General features: G+C 41.2%; 1 long non-coding RNA gene across 1 annotated transcript; it reads right to left on the reverse strand.

Moving 5' to 3' along the window:
* Positions 1-776: 776 nt before the first annotated feature.
* Positions 777-6,134, reverse strand: LOC134162954 (uncharacterized). The gene is made up of 3 exons (XR_009964501.1): positions 5,977-6,134; positions 4,423-4,512; positions 777-1,003 (listed from the first exon to the last, which is right to left on the reverse strand). It is a non-coding gene; the product is annotated as an uncharacterized LOC134162954 (long non-coding RNA).
* Positions 6,135-18,028: the final 11,894 nt, after the last annotated feature.

Here is an 18,028-nt window from a genome sequence, read left to right on the forward strand (position 1 = left end):
GAAAGGCTTGAGGGAGTGCTGAGGAATTAACAGAGACCCCCTTCTCAACATATGAAAGATGCTTCTCAAATCAGGAAGATTAAAAAATATTGACAAAAATGATCTGATTTGAGATTATGAAATTAAGTTATGTGTAAAAGTTGATTAATTTTGATGCAAGTGTGTTTAAATTTATTACCCATGACCACCGAATCCCTAATAATAGTAAGGATGCTCTGGTTAAGTCTCCATCCAATATCAACATTGAAAACTCTAAAATGTCTCTGAAAACAGAAAAAAACTAATTGTTTAGATTTGTCTTTAGCCCATTTTGATAGTGACTATCCTGTTAAATAATAGACGTAATATATAGCTATATTGAGAAATGTTTTTCCAATTTCAAGCCCGTCACTGCATTTTGTTTGGGACACAACTGTTTCCTTCCACTGCAGAAGCCGCCAGAAGAAGAAATCTGTGTTCATCTTTCATGAACCTTTCATTCAAAAATAACTTTCATATTAGGAAGAATTTTGCCTCAAAAGCATCTATAAAAAAATTTATTACCAGGTTTTGTCTCTTTCTCTGAAGCTTTCAGGACTCCTGCTCTTTGATTGAAGACACTTAAGTGAGTGGGACATTAATCAGATTGAAATCCTAATTCCTACATTCCTGTAGAATTACTTCAAGGGAAAAGGCAATTTGACTTCCCACCCTTGCTGTAGTAAGTAGCGCTGATACAACACCTCAAAGATGCAATTTGTTACTTGATGTAAAAGTGTACGCCAGTCCATTTCAATGCTGACAACAGTCCTGATGTTCCCTGACCACCAGCTGTCATCCTGCCATGTGTGGTGTCTCAAAGTGTTGGCTGACACTCACTCAGCTCTCTTCCTGGGTTGGTACATTAGGGTGGCATCCCAGCAGCATAGAGAGCAACCTTAATGTGAACAAACCCTCTGCCAGAAAGCCCCACTGCTATGGCCAAGTGCAGCACATTTACCCAGAGCCAACTGGTAATTTAAACCTGATCATAAGAAGAAGAAGAAAAATGAATAATAATAATAATTAAAAAAAAAAAATCACCAAAAACCAAAAACCAAATACCAACCCAAACCCAAACCCAAATGAAACCAAAAAAAAACACACAAAACCAACAGGAAAAATAAATTAAGTGCTTATTTGTCCAAGAATCATGGGTAGAATAGGACAATAGGGTGGAGCTGTTCAAAGACACAGAGTTAAGGATGATAAGGATAATGTTATTTAGTTCTCTTCCTCAAAAAGCCATAGAAAGGCAAGAGCAAGTCCTAACCTCCCAATCTCTGACCCCCATGACATCCAGGAGACCATGTGGTTAGTGGGAGCTGGATGCACTTTGGAGGAGCAGGGAGAACAGGGGAAAGATTTCCTGACTGTGATTCAGTCACAAGATTCTGGGAAATGTGGCACAGACTACCTGGGCGCTGGCAAATCACACACAGGTAATTGCAGTTTTTAAAGGAAGGCGTCTTCTGTAACTGCCCATTTTGGAGGGGGAAGGAGGAATTCAGAGGTCTGTGGTTTAACTTCTGGATAGCAACTCCATTTTTGGTCTGCTTGCAGTCATTCCTGGTCTGCTAGCAATGGCAGGTCACTTGGGTTTATGGCGCACCTTAAGTTGTCCCTGATTGACATGGGAAAAACTGTTCAAAGCCCAGTATGCCAGGATGGATGACATTATTTTTCTGAACCCAGTTGTAGAGTATTCTCTTGGGATAGGTGGCATAGCATCTGAGTCATCTACTGGTAGGGAGCGCTGCTAAGTGACCACAAGTTAAATAAACTTGAATTCCTCAGTCATGACTGAGGGATAATGAGAAAAGTTCCCTCCGGCTCTGCAAGTAGCTTCTGCAGGTGTTGGACATCTGGAATTCCCTCAGCTCCCAAGATCTATTAACCACAGAAAACAGATTGAATAAATTATTGTGGGTTTGGATGATACAAGAAATCAGAGACCCTTCTGATGAACAAACATTGTTTGTAAGTGCTAGCTACAATCATTGTTCCAATGTTAAATTGCTTTTCCCTAGTAATTACCACGAAGTTTCTGGTTTTCATGAAAAGAGTATAAACCGAGCAAGTTACCTGGTCAGGACAGTCCACATAAAACATCCAAATAAATTCTTAGGCATGTGAGTCATTTATTTTATTATATGTCAGGAAAACAGAATATATGTATAAATCCACATAATTCTGTAAAGATAACTTTGCTGAAATTCAACAAAGCATGTTATTTTTAGTAGCTGCAGATCATAAGTGGACATTTTCTAGAGAAACCTACAAAAGTTAGTTGTACTTTCTGGTAGTAATTACCTCCCACAAATATGACTCACTTCTGCAGTTTAAATGCAATGGTTTGGTGTCCCAAAATCAACAGTTTTAAAAATAAATCTCTGAATCACAGACTGACTGCCTGAAGTGTTTAAATATTTCTAACTGGCCTGGGAAGTAGTTTGCATTTAAGGTTTTTACTTCATAACAAATTCCCAGTAAGCAGTACTGATGCTAAAAGGGAGTAAATACAGACCAAATAGGAAGGCTGCAGTGAGCTATGTAGCTGAATAGTGTAAACTAACTTTCCCCAGTCTTTAGTACTTCTGCTAGTCTGAAGTGGGATTGCCAAATTAGATGTGAATAGGGCCCAGGATGGAAGAGATTTTCCCGTTTCACAGCATCCTTTACTATGGAAAGTGTATGTGGAGCTGAGGTCACATGGCTTTCCAAGCAGAACCGGGGGGGGGGCACCATTTCAGGTTTTCTGGGGAGGCAATGCAGATCATCTCTGTAAAGAAATGCAAACTATCTCACTGAAGAATGATAATAAGAGAGAGGCCTCTCCTCAGAAAGCCAGCTCACTGCAGGGCTAAAGAAGAAGGCAATCTCACCTTCAGGTCATTGCGGTTTATATTGTGAAAATTCTACAATTGGTTTGAGGGTTTTTTTAAATGCTGTGAGGTGCCCAGAGATTTTTCGCCTGTTCAAGCACAGGTGACTGCATTCAGTTTTGCTTCCTGACATTTAGCACAGAGGTGCCCCCCTGCAGGAGGGCCGTACGCTGCCGTCGTGGTGCGTGCACGGTCCCGCTGGGAATCTGCCACAACATCAGGGCAGCAGAGCTGCATCAGGCATCCTCCGTACCGACCGCTGCTGCTCAGCATCGGTTTTCAGCTCTTTCTGGGTCCGCTTCCTGCTCCGCGGCTGTTCCTATGGCTGCTCTGTCTGCCTGAAGCTGGCAGGGCGCGGGGAAACACATCGGCTCCGCGGCCGCCAAGGGCCGGTTCCTGCCAGAGGTGGAACTGCTGCCGGAGATAGCCCCGGCTCCCCAGGCACGCAGTACCAGCTCCGGCAACTCCTCCTCTCACCCACGGCTGACCCACCGCTCCCAGCCTGAGCGGCTGTGGAAGAATCCGGCTCACGCCGAAAGTCCAAGCCATGGCAGCGCTGCACCAGAGAAGTGTCGTCTCTGGCTCCAGCAGGAAGTTGGCTGACAGCTGCTGCAGCCATGCTGGCAGCCTTGTCTCGTTTAGAAGCGTTTTACAGGCGGTTGGAAGGGTGCGTGTGTGTGTGTGCGTGAAGCAAGAAAGAAAGCAAAAGAGTAATCTTACCTGTAGAGCTTTACCCAGACGAAAATGAGCTCTCCCAGAAAAAAAAAAAAAAACAAGAATTTTTGTTAAGTCTTCATGGAGATTCTTCTAGTTTCACTGCACATTAACCTCATTATCTTCAGTCAGAAAGGGAAAAAAGCCCCAAACTATCATTCCCCTGGCTGATACTGCTATACCAGCATGGACTTTATGGACTAGAAGGGACTTAAAAATCACTAATCTGATGAGATCTAAAAGCAGAAATATTTATACATGTAGATATGTAATAAAGTTCTGATTTACACATGGTTAAGTTTACAAAAACTACCCAGAAGACAACAAATGCAGATACGCAGTTGAAACCTATAAACCTTCTATCGTTATATAATTACAAACTGTCAGTTAAAACCACTACTGAATCTGGATCTGGGATTGCTGGTGAGAAGTTATATATCATAAGTGACAGCACAGAACATGCAGTCCTTTTTATTTATATTTAATTAGAGGAGAAAAAAGAGAGAGAAAAAGGAAAAGGCAGGATAAGATAAAGTGAAAGAAATGGGAGCTGAATACAAAAAAGAAGAAAAGGAGCAGGGATATTTTAGATGTCATCCTCTAGCAATTAATCAAAGGTTTCTAAAAAGTTCGAGCACAGACTCCACAGCTTTATCTTGGTTTCTAAGTCTCAGTGTGATCTACAAAACAGCCCACTTATGAGTAAATGCATTCACCCCTTGGCTGACTCATCCTCAGACATTTGCCTTTCTCCTTTATTTGTATTTCAGCTACTATAAAATCTCTGCCACTTCTTCAAACCCACCTTTGTGGGACACTCAGATCACTGCTGCTTCTGCTGCATGACCACCTGGAATCCTGCAGTACTGCCCCCCTAAAGCAGCAAATCCTCCACCTGTGAGTTTCTAAAACATTTTATTGGGAACTGGACTGGGCAATTACATTCTCTCATCTTACACCCAGCAACTGGGAAGTCAGATACCTTTGGCAGGCTTGATTATATCCATTTACATTTATTTTATCTAAAAATAGATATTCCTCTGATATAATGTAGGCAAAGATTAGAACAAAGCACATCATTGTGTACATCATGGAGTTCCATTTTTGATGACTGCGTACAGTATCACTTAATCAATCGCATCAAACCCCTACTGATTCCCTGATTCCCTGTGAGCTGCAGACTGTGCGTTGCCAGCTACTACAACACTCGCTTTCCACAGGTGACCAGCCCTGATGCAGCAGGCAGGCACATGCTGTCTAAGATTCTCTGAATTGATGCAGCTCAAAAAAGAGTGAGGCCTGATTCTCCTTCTCAGAGTTTCACATAATTATTTCACATAAAATACCAGTACCTTGAAGAAACTGAATAGATAATAATCATGATAAGATGGCATCATCAATATATTATATTCTTTTCAGAAAGGGTCAGAAAGAGGGAGTGAGGTAGTAGAAATGAGCTGAAACTTTAAAGTAGAAAGTGTGAGATCAAGAGCTTCAACTAACAACAAGAATGAAATGGAAACAGCAGAGGAAGGGGATAATCACAGGATAACCACAGCCTACCAGTCACTGCAGACCTGAGAAATTACAAACATGATCATAGAATGCAAAACATTGTCACAGGATACAAAAAAGTGTTGGTAGAGCATAGGAAGAATTCAGGCTCTTGTCCAAGGCACTGGTGACACCTCTCCTGACATCTTTTGAATACTGGGTTGCTCACATTCGGAAAAGACAAAGTCAAAATGGGACAGGTGCAGAGGAAGGTTAGAAGATTAAGCAGTTTGTGTTATGAGTAAACTACCTTATGTGACTAAACAAATCTGCTAAATAAAGCCAAAGAGGAGATATGATTGCTCTTTTAAAAATCTCACTTATTGATGTTATTGAGGCTAAAGGAAAAGGGGCACAGATCTAGAAATACCATAGCAATGAAACACATTTGTAGAACTAAATGGGTTTGAAAACCAGCACTTGTTTTTCTGAACAACACTTGAGCACTGTGCACGAACAGCAGCCTTCCCAGAGCCAAGCCAGAGATCTTGGACTGGGTGCAGACAGGCCCAGTCAGCTGGGTCTGGGGATGAAACATATGGCAAAAGAGCTGGCAGATTACTGCTATCTGCTGTGCCTGAGCTACTTACCTATTCCTACCCCTAAGTCAGCCTGACAAAGAGTCTGAAGCCATGGGGGTACTTTAATAGCCTACAAATGCTGCCCATTTACTGCTGAGTCCCTCTCCCAGAGGGAGCAGGTTTCTCTTAAATAGCCCTCGGAAAGACTATTCATCCTCTCTTGCACTGTAAGTCTACAAGGTGGAGGTAAAGGGTGCCTAAAATATAAATATCCCAAGGCTTACCCCTTCTAGAAGCAGAGCTCAGATGCAGGCTCGCCTGCTGCTCTTGCAGAGTGTAGCTGCTCTGCCATCCCCTCTGAGAAAAAGTGAGTCACTAAAGGTCACATTTCTCGTTGGGGACAATGAGTTCCTGTGCAGGTTGTGCCCTAGGCATAACTGAAGCACAGCACCCTCTGTCCTCAACCCCTCTCACCTCCATGCAGAGAGGCCAGGCAGAATTTGGTTCCTATTTTTGTTCTTGCTACAGAATGCCTGAAAAAGAGGTAAATTTTCTTCACAGTGAAACTGATTTGAAAGAGAAAAAATGCTCCCTGACTTGACTGAGCTTGGTGACCCGTGTGGTATGCTCCCTATATGTGCTCAGACACTTCATGTAGATGTTTCAAGTCTTTCCCTTGGTATATCTGACTCTCCAATGCCCTGTGTAGATGCTAGTCTTCTGCTTGGGATCACAACCATGAAATGCTTCAAGCGGTGAGTGTGCTATCCCAGCCCTGGCTGCAGTGACAGAGGGGACAGCTACATAACCAATGGAGGCATGAGGTTGGCACATAGCCTTGAGAATGCAATATGAAGCAGTGAAGAAAATGGAGTCTGATTTATGCATCTGCAGTGCAAAAATTGGGCAGCAATTGTCCTTTGTTTGTCTATTTGTGACTCTGCAATGTGGATTGATTACAGAGGTCTGAACTCAACGGATTTCCTCCCTGCAAACAGTGGAAAACATTGATGCTCTCTTTACAAAGTATTTCTGGGAAGCCTGTTGCACATACATATCAAGAGCTACTGGCTTGGATGGCTTTTATTTATTAGGGTTTTGAAAAGCATATGGAGAAAATTTCTTTTGTGATGCATTTAACTTAGAAACGTGCCATGCCTGGAGGAACAAGCTTTTAGGAGGTACAGTGCTTTTGTATCTGGCTAAAGTGTGCTGGTGTAGGGATATGTATTTGGGCTCTCATCATAACCTCTGGGGCTGGACTGTACCTTGCTGGAGAGTTCAGCCTGTATATAGGCAAGGCTCTGTGTAGAACTTGCATTTGCTAAAATTTGTAGCTTAAGGCCTTGAGTTTTTGTAACATTTTTATGACATTTGCTTTTTGGAACAATATCTACAATGAACATACATTTTCCTTTCACTCCAAGCACCAGCAATCACCCAAAAATGGCATTACATAACACAGCACATCTGGCCTGGAAACGGACAGTTCAAATGTTCTATATTTGGGTTCTGATCATTATTTTAATGTAGGTCTGGCGAGGGGGTTTGAAGATAGATAATGTCTCTAAAATTTGAAATATTCTACTGTGTCCTTTTATGGTATTTGTTTTCACTGACCTTTATTTCCACATCACAGGCAAAGCCCTTCAGAGCTGGCACACACAGGAGCAACACAGAGCACAAGCAAGGTGTGCCTAGGATCTGCAGGGACCCAATATATCCTGCACTCATGGTTAGATGAGTGGGAATTGCAGCCCTCAAAACCCACAGCATTTGGTTACACTTGAATTTCTGATTATTTGCTCCCTTACAATCAGTTTCTGAATTTCCTAGTGTGCAGTAGCAAGCCGAACACACAAAAAGCAGGTCACTGTTGTTCAGACATTTTTTATTTTATAATAACCCAGCACCTGATGCAATTTACTTTAAATCGCGCATCCTCAAATCATTGTTTCAAAAGCTTCCTTAAAAATTGTTAGGGGACTTTTCTGTTTCCCTACTGAAATTTATAGTGGTCTTTTCAGCAAGGAAGAAACTAATCAGAGTTCCAAATCTAAAGTCTTAACACGGAGAGTTAACCAAAATAAAGTTAAATATACATGTTAAGTCTTTGCAGGAATTGGACTCCACTAACCATAAAAGAGAAGTTACAAAATCTAACTATGCCATCCAAAGCACACAGCAAACCAAAAGTGTGAGACCATTTTGTAACTTATCTCTCTTTAATCAAGTTGTAAGTACATGAAGTACTCATTTCTCAGCCAGCACTGTGATTTTCAGGTGGGAGGCAAACCTTCGGGATAATTCCGAACAGGCCTCACAAGTTACTTAAAAGTGCATATCCATTATTTATAGGTGAAGTATTTCTCTTGTTTCGCTTTCAATGAAACTCACGTTTTAAAATTTGATGGGCTTAAAAAGCACCATTCAGCCTGGTTAAAGAGCTTACTTTTGCAATGCAGGCTGAAAAGTGCACCACACTCACGACACAGCAGTTAAATGTGAAGGACAAATGCATACGTGCCATCTGTAAGGCAACTGATCTCACATTGGGAAACAAGGGGGAACTGAAAGAGAAAAGACTGGGAAGTAGTCAGTACAGGAAAGAAGACAAGAATAAGCACTAAAAACCTGAGTCAACATTAAGAAGAAAAGACTCCCTGGAGGGAAGAGGTCCCTTTCTCATGACTTCTCTGTTTATTGATTCAAATGGAAGAAGATAGACACCACATTGTGGACCTGTTCTCTAATTAGCAAACAAACTAAAAACTTTAATTAAAAGTTCTGATTCGAAGAATACATGAAAAGCAACCTTACTGTTTTTACTGTGACCTGTTTAGTCTGCTTGAGTTTTTAGAAGCTCCGTATAAGAGGTTATGGAACAGATGGAAAAAAATAATGCCAGCACATTTTTACTCCTTAAGCTAAATACTAGGACATGCAGTAGGTAGATACCACATAAGCAGCAGACAAAGCCTTGATTTAGCTTCTAGAACTTGTAAGCACCATACACGTTGTGATTTTTTAATTACTGAAAATCAATACTTTATCTTTAGTTTGAAGAAAAAAACCAAAACCAAAACCCAAACCCCAAAACTTCTTAGATGACTTTAAGATGCAGAAACTTGCACATCAAAAAGGTCCCAGTTCATATTGTTTGTTCTTCTATATCTTATATAAGAGAGATGTTTTCAGCACGCTGTAAATCGGTTGCATACCCAATGTCATTAACCTTAACATAGTCTTCAACAGGGTTTTGAAGCTCTGCAGTGCTCTTGATCACACTCACAGCTTGCAGCAATCACGACTAAGTTGCATACATACTCCCACCAGATTTTCTCGGTAAAATGAAGCCACAGGAATGTATGTGTTTGCACTGATCGCACACTTAAGCTCACCACAGGAAAAGCTGCTCCGGCTTGCTCTAAGCCTGCCGTTAAATGGAAGAAGACAGATAATCTAGGGCCTGACCCAATATCCACCAGCATCTTGGGGAGTCTTGGCAATGACAGCATTAGCCCATCATTCAGGCCTCTGGTGGCCAGTGTACAGTACACCCAGCCCTAAGAGCTGGTTCTAAAACAAGAGCAGTATGTCTTACTTAAGACCTGCTGGGTGGTGAACTTATCTTCAAATATTTCCACAGGAAAACAGTGAAGTGTCAAACCCCAGTATCTTAAATTATTGACATACTGACTAACCTGCAGAGGAAAGAAAACACATTTTCTCTCTTATCATGAAAACAAAAGATTGGCACTGCTTCTGTAAACAACAGCAAGGCTGGTTTTTAACCAGTAGTAATGCAGATTCCACACCTTTTTATTTCTTATAAAATTTTATTGAAGACATAAAAAAACTAATAGGGGAGGATACATGGTCAGTGAAGAGCAGAAAGGAATTTACTTTGGTAGAGCACTGAGGACAAGTGCCTTTGACTATGGTACATCAAAAATATCCTTGTTTTGTAACAATGGGCTGAATATTAAAACCAGACTTCACGAGGAATCGAGCTAAGATGTAGTGCTATATACAGATAACGTTGATTGATCTCCACTAACCAAGACCCCCAAATTATGTAATCTTAACACATCGTCAATATTTTTATTAACATGGTTAAAAATGTCAGTACCCAATGAACATTTGGTAATGCCTTCCAGCAAAACACCTAGGAAGAATCCAGTGAGTCAGAGGGTCATGTACTTTGTTTCACAGCGATTCTAAAGGCAAGGTTAATTTAAAAGATAAAGAATAAAATCTATACTTCAAATTTTTGTCTATACCAAGGAATTTTACTGGTAAAACAGGGAAGAAAAATAACTTTATACATTCCACTAGCTGAGCCTCACAAAAGTTAAAAGTGCTGTGAGATTAGATATGTACATACTTCTGCTGTCTTTCAGCATTTTTACTGGTGGATCAATCAAGTGCTCCTCAGTGAGTTAATTCTGTCCCTGCTTAGGAGCATGCTCAGGGTAAATGGAGTTTTTTTGCACATCCGTGTGCTAAATTTGAACAGATTTCTACTGTCAGTGTATCAGCTGAAATTTTCCACAGAAAGCAGAAGAGCGTGACTTCTTTGCCAATTTTAAGCAATGCATTTAGAGCTTCTCTATATGGTCAAAATACTTCATTTTTGCTCAATTGCTTTATAGATACTGATGAACTCCTTACCCTCTCTGCTGCTTCCCTCTCTCAAAAAAGAAGTCAGATTGCAAGAGATACCCAGAAAAGGAAAGTCCTGCCTAATCAATTAAAATTCCAACCAACCAACAGTTGAAGCTATAGCCAATTAAACCCTGCCTCTTATAATGGAAATGTCAGACATCTTTACTTATAGGTCACCATAGCTCTGCCTGAACAGACTCATTTTATTTTCATCCATAGAAATGGATGGGGATGGGGGGACGGGGGGGGGGGGGGGGGTCGGGGGGGGGGGGTGGCAATCCACCTATTAAATCCAAAATCCAGGCTGCTCCTTCACTAGCACTCTCCTTCAGGCCAGCCAAGCTGCTACAGAATTCTCATCCCACTTGTTTGCTGTGGTTACACAGTCCTGCGTTATTTTCACCATCTCACACACAGAGCCAGAAGAACTTGGAAGATGAAGAGACTTTTGTTTTCAAGTATTTTCCTTTTGAAAGCAGAAAGCTAAGTGTAATTTTATTAATGCATTATTACTTTGGAGGGAGTGCTGAAGCCAGGAAATTCCAATACTATATTATATCCATTGTGCAGATGTACCACTTCCTATTCCTCTTTTCCTTGTTAAATATTGTTATGGCGTATTTTTTATTATAGAATGTGCAGCAGGACGGTTTCTGCAGCAATGCTGGAATCACCCAGGGGAGATTAGTTACATCTGAAAGTGGATGGACAAAAATGAAGTGTAAAAAATGACTGAAAGCAAGGTAGCATGTGCCCTAAAATGAAGCTTACACACTGTTGGACTTTCTCTTCAATGGATTCAAGAGACTGGGTCTTTTTTAGAGAATGTTCTGGGAGGTCTCCCTGATGTCCTGCTACAGGTAGCTTTGTTACCCTTTTGTAACACTGTGTATCAAAAATTCGTATTCAAAATTCTGAGGATGATTCTAGTTCAAGTATTTTGAAATTCTCTTTAGCTGTGCTTCACTATTTCGGAGCACTTCGTTCTAAGCCCCTTAGGAATGTAAAGAAAGGATATTTAAAATGAGAGAGAAAACAAACCAAAACACACACACAAAAAAACCTCAAAAACTCAAGAAACCAAACCCAAACAAAATCCAGACCAAGAGTTCTCGACCTAGTGACACAGACTTAGAGCCCAATCTTTTGTTCCCAGATATAGGTCTTCATCCTGCCTCAAGGTTCTTCCTAACTGATGATCCTTAATTGCCGGCTGATGGTATGGCTCTTACAAACTGATCTCGCCTCTTTGTTCTGCTGAGTAGCACGCTGAGCCAGGGTGCTTTCCCGAGGCTACACACAGGAGTGACCGAGGGTGTCCCAGGGAGCGCTGGAACAGCTCCAGGCAGGGCACATCAGCCAGGGGCTGACCTAAACCCCTCTGTGCCCTGATCCACTCTTGAAGTTCTTGGCTGTCAAATGCAAATCAGAACAGTTTCCAGAAACCTTTGGTTTACGGCTTCTCTAACCAAACAGTTTCTTTTCAAGGCTGTTTTTAGCCAGCACTTTGCTGAAGAGTTCTTCTGCTGGACTTTCTCCCCAAAGCATGTTTTTACTTCTGTTGTTGCTTTTATTTGCCTTTTCCTGAGCAGCTTTGCAGGCTGTATGCCAGTGACCCGCACTTCTACCCATCCCTCCTTCCACTGGCACAGCTGACTTCAGACAATATTGCCTATCGTTAAGTTTTGAGTAATAGATTTATTTTGGCTGTGTCACTGCAACTACAGGCTGATAACTCTCAACAAGTTGCACTGAAGAACTCCCATAATGATATAAATTGTTACAAAATACTAAAGTCACTAAAAATACAATCGGATGCCATGTACATCAATTTAAGCAAGGAGGAATGGACACCAAGCACCAGCAGCAGTATTTACAAAAAATGCAGCACCGATGCTGGCAGATCTTGTAGTAATGCCCACTACAGACAGCTCTATAGGGACTCGCTATTGATTAATCTGTTATCCTAAAAATCGGTCTCCAAGAGGAGTCCTGCAGGTGAAGATGGATATGGCCTGCAATTGCAGTTCTTGGGTGCTGCGGGTCATGGGTCTCTCCTTGTATTTTTCCTTGGTATTCAAATAAAGGGGATAAGAAAGCACTCCAGCCCTCCTGTTTCCTTCCATAATTTCCTCAGATCCTCAGCTGTAATTAGGACTTCCAAGGGAGAATTTGTATTCACTTAATGCTGACTTGACTCAGCAGAATGTGGTAAAGCATCAGCCAAAAACCTCCTTGTGTTCATCTCAAAGAGCGCTGCTTTCCGGGGAACAGCCTCCTGTCTCTTCCTTAAGTGCCTTCTGTAGATTCCCACTCTGGGAACAGCTGGATAAACAGTGCTGTCAGGTGAGGAGGGAACATGCTTTGAGAGACCAATGCACCGCAGCAAGCAGAAGAGATGACAACTGGTCAGATGGACTCTGTTTAGGAAATACGTGGTTAGAGCCTGACAGAGCAGCACCAAAAATTTCATAATGAAAAGGATAACAAGGAGATTACCCTTAGCCTTGTGGAATGTGATGTAATCCTTAATGGGAGAGACATGGAGACAAACCTGACACTCTCTTAAACATATACCTTAACCCCTAAGGTGTCTTAACATGTATCATAATCAACATATATTAATCTGCATGAATTATTATATTTAACTGTGTCATTATTATTATTAAATGACTGCTTGCGACAATTTTCTGCATAGTACTAAGCCAGTAATTTCTTAAACTCTTTGACTCTCTTTAGACAAGAATGTTGCACTCACTTAGCATCTAACAGAGGAGTTTAGCTTGCATCCGATACCGCTTTGCATCTTGCTTCAATATCTCCTTATCAAATATGGCAAGCTGAAATATTCTTTCTAATACTGGAATGATGTTTTTCTTATAAAAGGATCCCAGATGGTCAGATAACAGAAGAAAGGTCTTTTACACTGAAATGAACAGTAACTTGAAAATTGGAGATTACTAGTCATTAAAATCAAATGGCATCTTCTAATAGGAAAGATAGAAGAATGTCTGCTATATCATCATCCTGAAACTCACATTCCCAGACTCCAATCAGTGTCCTGACATTAATTAATCCCTGTGTTTTCTTTTTAATATATCTGTAACTAGGACATAGGAAGGGCTTTATGTAGTGTAGTGATGGACTGTGGTCCAAGGAGCACTGGATCCTCTTAAGGGGAGTATGAGCTTTCCCATGACTTCAGGAAGTGATAGATCTCTGTAATGAAACAGCATACTTACCTTTCATAAACTATATAGGAAAATACAGGGAAAGCCATATGGCATCTCCTAAAATTAGGTATCACTTAACACAGTACCTAACTGCAAGGCCACAGAGCCTACATCTGTTGGAACTGGGTGTAGCATGAAATGTCAAATGCAGATTTAGATCCAAGTGGGACTGCAAAAGGGAAATTAAGTGGTTTTGATATTCTTTTACTTGAGGAAGAAAGAGCTTCCTGATGAGTTTGTTGAGATTCTGATGGGGAAGAGCAAAAAAGGTTGGAGAAACCTGATTTTTTTTCCCAGGAGGAAAGTGAAATAAAAAATACATGGAGCTTTTCTGTTACCTACTTGCCCTACTTGCCTATGCTAGTCTTCCACAGAGACGTGTATCCCTAGCTGGTAGTTATACACACTGTAATGATATAGTAGATGCTGTTGGAACAAGAAAGTCCATATGAATCCTCACTCTTCTTGGTTAAGGAATTTCCCATATTGTGATTTTGGCTAGTTTCTCAAAGCATTTGGGTAGCCAACACTGAAATGTAATGTGTCTGACATGATGCATGACCTTCCATATATTGCATGTCATTTAAGTTGAAATCAAACATAAGCATCTGCCTAGGAGTGACTTCCATGAAAATTCAAAGATTGTCTTCATAAGTAGAGTTTGCATAACCTGCATGATTAGGACTTGGGAACTATTTATTTTGAATGAGGAAGAAAGATATATTAATACATTACCAAGTGACATATCTCAAGGTGCAGGAAGAGATGAGCTAATGTAACTAACATAATATGAGATCAAAATTAAAACTTTATGACTGAAAAGGGAAGCATTAGTATTTCCTTTCTGTAATGTTGCCACCCATGCTTAGATATAAGGAAGAAGTTCTTTACTGTGAGAGTGGTGAGGGCACTGGAACAGGTTGCCCAAGGAAGTGGTAAATGCTCCATCCTTGGCAGTGTTCAAGGCCAGGTTGGGCAGGGCCTTGGGGCAACATGGTCTAGTTTGAGAACTCCCTGCCCATGGCAGAGGGGTGGAAATAGATGATTCTTCAGGTCCTTTCCAACCCTAACTGTTCTATGATTCTATGCTGCATATAGCTGGAACAGCTGAAAACAACACTCATCATAAAACTGGGAATGGTAACCTCTTTAGCCATTTCAGATATTCATCTGGGAGAAAGACTGAATCTGCAGCTGCTGATCCAGCGTACTCCTATTATTTTCAACTACCACTGTCTTCAGCTAGCTAATATATAGTGATTTGAATAGCAGCCTTGACTGTGGTGGTAGTAATCTCTTGGGCAGGGATGGGGCAGGCAGATGCGGGTATAACCAAAGGATCACAAATCTAGGCCAAGCCCATGACTTTGTGACCTTCCTAATCTTTAAAAATAGCTTTATGCATGCATGTGTGCATACAGACAGATAGAATGTAGTAAAAAATATGCACCACAAATGTTATTTAAAATTGAGTTTTCTATTTTTTAATATTCTGAAGGCTAAGAAAAACTAGTGAAGAAAGTTGCTGAGCTCTCGTGCAGTATGACATGAGACAGCATCAAGTATAGCAAGCAAGAAAAAGAACACACAGATGAAGTTACATAAAATGTTTCCATTTTAGTTTAGCCATGGGTTTTGCTCTGGTACATTTGGTGACCCCTGGCTGGCTGGATACTCTATGCATGAAGAATGGTCTGTTTGCTGGGTTTGGCATTTCAGTCTAGGTAGTCGCAGCAATAGACAGGTTTGTCTGTTTGCTTTTTTTCTTTATGCTTGCCCAAGTCAACGGAAAAGGTTATCCATCACTATGCCACAGGAAAAATAGGCTGGGAAAACAGCATCAAAAACATTTTCTTAGAATTTATATTAGCATGCATCATTTGGAGGAGAATGGAGACCCAAGCAATGTCATTAAAATGCAGTTTCAAGAGGTTGTAAAACTAATGTAGTGCATTACTATTCAACAGAAAATGTGACTGTGATTTGATTCAGATTAAGACTAGACTGTAGTTAAAATGTCTTGAAATAGACTCTGAAAAATAGTTGTGCATAAGCTACCTTTCAATAGGGGAAATTAACAGGAGTTGCAAGCTAATTTTTCAAACCTTTTGGAATAAACATTTAAGCAAGCAACAACGCTAAGATAAAAACATTGCAGGACCTATAAATGCTATTTAGGAGTAGCACAGTCCTTTTGAAGCAATCATCAACTAAAGATAAAGCAGTCTAAGGTGAAGCATTGCAAGTATAGTCCTGTATTCATAGTGAAGAATAGGACTGGAGTGAGCAGCTTTTCCATTTTACGAATGAATCTTACACCTAAAATAAGCAATAAATCCCATAAAGTGATTGATATTATTTAGAATAAATGGCATGGCACCAAAGTACTATTATTACTAACAATTAAGTAAGTTTCTTCTGTCCTCTTCTTCAAGATGTTGCAATGATGAAGGCAAATACAAGCACACTTGTCTGCAGGAACAAACTTTGAGCTTTTGGATTATGCATCTTTGCAGAATAAGATTTTCACAGTTCTCTCTATGCTAAGACTGTCCAAATGTTTTAAAAATGTTTAGCTGGATTGCAAATATTAAAAAAAAAAAAGGAAGGTTTTTTTTTCATGCCATAACAAATGCTTTTGTTGCCCTTGGTGTTGTACATATACAGCGCATGACGTGGAAATCCACAGAGCTGGTATGGCCTTATAGAATCATAGAATAGTTAGTGTTGGAAAGGACCTTAAGATCATCTAGTTCCAACCCCCTTGCCATGGTCAGGGACACCTCACACTAAACCATGCCACCCAAGGCTATGTCCAACCTGGCCTTGAACACCGCCAGCAATGGAGCATTCACAACTTCCCTGGGCAGCCCATTCCAGTGCCTCACCATCCTAACAGGAAACAATTTCCTCCTTATATCCAATCTAAACTTGCCCTGTTTAAGTTTTAACCCGTTACCCGTTGTCCTATCACTACAGTCCCTAATGAATAGTCCATCCCTAGCATTCCTATAGCTCCCCTTCAGATCAGGGAATGATGTCTAAAGATAGCTGGCAAAAAAAGACACCAGTTGCAGATGAGGCAACAAGTTCTTGGTCTTTTCACCCTACAAAACTGGGAGTAAAAATTAGAGCAGAGAGATGAAGTCACCTCTATAAACCCCAACAGTGCCATGACAGGAAAAAGTATCTCACTGACTGGACCGGCGTCAAGAGTAAGAAACTGGGTGGGATTCTTCTCACTTAACTTCAGATGCCTGCGAAGTGTACCACGCTCTACTGACTAGATCCTCACTAACCACAAAGGCAGCCTGGAGGGACTAGCCCTTAAGTGAAACTCTACATCAGGCAGCAAAGTCCCACTCATGATCACCTACTATGGTTACTAAACATGAATTAGCCATTGCCTACAAGAAATGAACTGCTTCAGTGAATGCCTACCAACAGCTACTGAAATATGTTGTTGTCGTTTAAGCCCAGCTGGTAACTCAGAACCATGCAGCTGCTCCCTCACTCTGCCTGCCTGGAATACCCCTTTGGCTAGCCTGGGTCAGGTGTCCTGTCTCTGCTTCCTCCCAGCTTTCCTTCCTCCCTGGCAGAGCATGAGACTCAGAAAGTCCTTGGTCAGAGTAAGCATTACTGAACAACAACTAAAAACATCAGTGCTATCAGCATTGTTCCCAGGCTGAAAGTCAAAACCATAGCACTGCACCAGCTACTAAGGAGAAAAATGACTGCTACTGCTGAACCCAGGACAGTATCCACTCCTTATTCCATACCATTCACATCATGCTCAGATCCCACATTTTTCAATATACCATCACCCTTGTGTCATATATTTGTATGTATATATGCACCCACACAAACACAAAGAGAGACGTATCACTCCCTAGTGCATGGACCAAGCCCTATAAAGCTGCTGAGTTCATCTGGTCCATGATGTTGGGCTCCATCTCTTCTAAGTCTTTCAGAGCAGGAGAGACAGTATGCAGTGTTGGATTGTTGCCTGCTGATGACACTGCGGAACCTGTCTGGTCACTGCTGAGCTCGTCTGGTTTTGTCAAAGTTCGTTCTTTGTTGGGATGATGATAGCAGGGAAGTCAGGGCCAGTCGCTGGTGACCTGAAGACATCTAGTTGGTGGGATATAAAAGTGCTACATAGCAAGCAATAGCATATAATTGAGTTCATTGGCTGTTTTCCCCTAAAACCAAATCCCCTTGAGGTACACATTGGACTTCCCCATCTTCCCGCATTATCCATTAAGTGTATTCGGGTCTCTGAGCAAAAGCAATCCCACAAGTGGGTTTGCCTTTACCTGAAGCGGGAATACCCTAGACTGTCTTCCCCAGCAAATTCTTTATGGGTACCACAGGAACTTTGTCCCCCTTTACAGTATATAAAAGTTCTGACGGGTTTGGGCCAGCCATGTTGGCA

The sequence above is a fragment of the Pezoporus occidentalis genome, unplaced genomic scaffold (assembly GCF_034315485.1).
Source record: "Pezoporus occidentalis ecotype Australia unplaced genomic scaffold, CSIRO_AGI_Poc_V1 ctg195, whole genome shotgun sequence".
Lineage (NCBI taxonomy): Eukaryota > Metazoa > Chordata > Aves > Psittaciformes > Psittacidae > Pezoporus > Pezoporus occidentalis.